The following is a 3,975-nucleotide window of genomic DNA, read 5'->3' on the forward strand; positions in this document are numbered from 1 at the left end:
AATCCAGTAGTCACTCATTGTCTGCATAATGATTTCCTCATCTTCATCTATTCTTGTAAAATGACATTGTTACCACCAGAATTCATGGCATGTGAGGTGCCAGCTTATAATTATTTGGGGAAAACCATTAAGTTTTCATTGTGAATAGTTACACTTTAGAAATTGTCAAATGCTAGAAAACAGAGCTTGATTTATTATTTTGTTGATTATCTAGATGTAATAAAATGTTGGAGAGAATATTAGTAATTCTGATTAAATTAAAAAATTTATTGGGAGTGCATTTTTCCTCCAGAGGGCTGGTTGTTAAACATTTACCAGCACATCCCTTCTTAGACTCTTTATAAGATCAGATTATTTTGAACTATATTTTATCAATTTATATTTTATGAACTTATATTTATGAATTTATGTTTTATCAACAAGTACAGCAAGGTGGCAGAGTGGATAGAGAGTACTAGGCCTGGAATTAGGAAAACCATCTTCCTGAGTTAAAATCCAACCTCAGACACTTACTAGCTGTGTAATCCTGGGCAAATCACTTCATCTAGCTTTCTTCAGTTCCTTATCTATAAAATGAGCTAGAGAAAGGCAAACCACTTCTTCAAGAAAACTCAAATGGAGTCACGAAGAGTTGGACATGACTGAACTGCAACCACAACAAACATTATCAATACATATGTACATATGTAGAAAATCTCCAACAAATTCACATACCACAGGTAAGAAATCTGGACTTAGAGTAATGTCGTATATAAGAGGTAGGGAAGTGAAGGCTTAGAGAAGCTGGCAGTAAATTAGCTGTAGCAATTTGAGCATTTCCCTTTCATATATAGCAATATTTCCCTTCCCTTCCTCTGTATAGCTTTTATTGCCATACTTTTTAGAAAAGGCAGTTAGGAATTTATGCACCATGTCTGGACATCTGTGTAATGCATGACTGGACTGTGCTTGGGGGGTTGGGGCATGGAAGAAGGATCAGAAAGTTGCAATGACACGTCCTGTTGATTCTACCTGAGGCTGATCATATATTTCACTTTTCACACTCGAGCTCAAACTCAATCACTATAGCGATTGGCCTTGGGACAGTTGTTCATTCTATTGGATACTTTCTGTTGTCAACTGCTTTATCAGATGGTTAAGGATTACTGTCATTCTATCTTGTACTTACTTGTGAAATGGGGGTACTAATACTTTGAAGTAGCTGTTTGTCCTTTGCTCTTGAAGAGGACCATAACATCAGGGAGGGGAAGCCATGACATATAAGTGGATTTAAGTGAGAGAGGGCTGTAATCTGCCTCACTTTCCCCTCCAGAGCCATTTGGGTCCAGTGGCCAGATATAGATCAGGATACTGAAGATGGCCCTGGTTGCAGTGGCAGACCTGGGTCTTTGTAAACTAAAGTCTTCAGCAGGACTTAGTTTGACCGAGGCTGCACCCATTCAGTGATTAAGCTAGGTAACAATTGAAGCAAAAATCTCCACTTTAGTTTAGTCTGAAAAATCTAAATAAATAAATAAGTGAATGAATGAATCTGGGGGTAGAAGACTCTCAGCATTACTAAACAAAGCAGTATCAGGATGAACCTTGATTTCAGTATTACCTCTGACACATACTGCTCCTCAGGGTGTTTTTAAAAAATATATCAGTTGTAGAATGGTGGTTAATCCATTAGTAGAGGGAATTTTTCCTTAACTGGTATCACTTTACACAAATGAAATCATAGGGGATTCAAATAAGCACCCCCTCCCTCCAAAAAAAGATCTTTCTTCAGTGTATTATAAATACTGTTGCTTGTTATTCAGTTTATTCAGTCATTTTTCAGTTGCATCTGACTGTGACCCCCATTTTGGGGTTTTCCTGGACAAGATACTAGAGTTGAATTGCCATTTTTTTCTCCAGCTTACTTTATAGATGAGGAATGGCGGCAAACAGGGTTAAATGACTTGCCCAGAGTCATGTAGTTGGGAAGTGTTTGAATCTTGATTTTAACTCATGAAGATGAATCTTCCTGATTTCAAACCCAGTGCTTTATCCTCTGCCCCACCTAGCTGCCTACATTACATAATTATAAATACCAAATAAGAGTAAAAACCGGGAGGCAGTTAGGTGGTACAAGTAGGTGGCTGCAGTATGGGACTAAAAGAGTCAGAAATACCTGAGTTAAAATACTTCTTCATGTGCTAACTATCTAGGCAAGTCATTTCACCATTATTTGCCTCCATTTTTCCATCTGTAAGATGGCAAATCAGTGGCAGAATTATTGCAAGGTCAAATGAGGCAACATATGTACAAATCTTTACAAACCTTAAAGATCTACATAAATGCTAAATAAAATATTATTTTTATAAGATTATGCATATAAAATGCTTTGAAAACCTTAAAATACAGTGTTTTTTCCCCCCACTATGATGTAAAAATTTTAAGAGCAGCGACTTTTTTTTTGTCCTTATAACCCCAGGGCATAGCACACTTTCTTAAATAGGCTCCTAATAAATGTTGGATTATGAGGGAGATGAGCTCCTCAGAGATATTTTCACATCAGCATCTTTTTTTTCCCTCAGAGTATCTACAAACTTTTTAAAAGTCACCACCCCAAAATGGAAAATAGTCTCATCAAAAATAGGATCTCATCTCTTTTCCAAGTTTATCTCAAATTAAAGCAATCAACATGTTGAACTGGATCTTTTATTTTGTTTTGTGACTGTTTAACATAGTAACTATTGTGGTTTTCTTGACATTATAGAATTTTTAATCATTATTAAGGATGTAGAATTTTATTCAATCAGTCACTCAAACAAATTAAGACAACATTTATGCATCCAAAATTTTCTAGATTTTTGGTAATCTGTGTATATTTTTCCCAGATAACTTTGCCTCCTTGTGTCACAAGCCCATCTCACTTAGATTCACTATGATGACAGGCCCTTTGGTAATAACATCCAAATCTATATATTGTGGGGATGAGGGATTCTTTTTTTACAGCAAGTATGGGTAAATAAAAAGTTGCTTTAAGTTCAGAATGAGCCTTCTTAAAACAAAACCTATTGACGTAATAAATCTTTCACATTTTAGATGTTTTTGAGTAAAGTCATACTCAACAAAGCAGACTTCAGTAACCATTCTCTTCCAAGCTTTTTTCTCTTCAATGGATGAAGAACCTTTAACACTTCTATTTTTCCCTGGGAACTTCCTATTTACCAGGTTTTTCTTTTTTGTTTCCATTTAATCATTTTGAAAAAGATTTTGGCTTGGGACTGTCTTGTTCTGTCCAGTAGAAATTCAGGTATTGCTCCCTGGGAAGTTTTTTTCATCATTTATATTTCTGTTTTCATGCATCTTTATCATCCTTTTCATCTGAATCTTCTCTATGTTTATGGTAGTTTGGATTTTAGATCAATCATTTTCTTTGCTTTCTTTGAATGTTCATGAATCTCTTAGATTTCCTTCTTTCTCTTTTCCTCATGGTAATCCAAGTGATAGCCATACTATTTTTGGTGTCATTTTATATCTTCATTCGGTGGCATGGTTCACAAGAGCATTTTAATTAGAACCATGACATGGTTTATCCCATAAATTTTCACCTATTTGTTGCTTCCCATGTTCTATGACTAGAAAATTCCTATATCTCAAGATGCCATTGACGTCCCAGAACTTCAGGATTTATATTGACCAACTGGAGACACCAGTCTAATACAACTTTTTGACTTTTATTCTTCTTCAGGAGAATATTTATCAAGGCCAGAACAAATGTCTTAAAAACATGTGGATGACAAGGAAAACTTTTACCCTTTGTAACTGAGACATTATCAATGCCAGAAGAAAGTAGGGAACAACCTGGATTCAAGCCAGTGCTTTGGAGTTATTTAATGTTTTGGGATTGCCTAGCCAAAATAAAACAAAATGAGACAGAAAAATAATTCCTTTTTCTAATATCTCTTCAGCAGTCTGCCCTATTTAGTACATATTCTCCTTTGA

At 35.4% G+C, this 3,975-nt stretch overlaps 1 pseudogene; it reads right to left on the bottom strand.

Moving 5' to 3' along the window:
- Nucleotides 1-2,782: 2,782 nt before the first annotated feature.
- Nucleotides 2,783-3,524, bottom strand: LOC100922333 (annotated as a pseudogene).
- Nucleotides 3,525-3,975: the final 451 nt, after the last annotated feature.

This window comes from Sarcophilus harrisii, chromosome 1 (genome assembly GCF_902635505.1).
Source record: "Sarcophilus harrisii chromosome 1, mSarHar1.11, whole genome shotgun sequence".
In the NCBI taxonomy this organism is placed as follows: domain Eukaryota; kingdom Metazoa; phylum Chordata; class Mammalia; order Dasyuromorphia; family Dasyuridae; genus Sarcophilus; species Sarcophilus harrisii.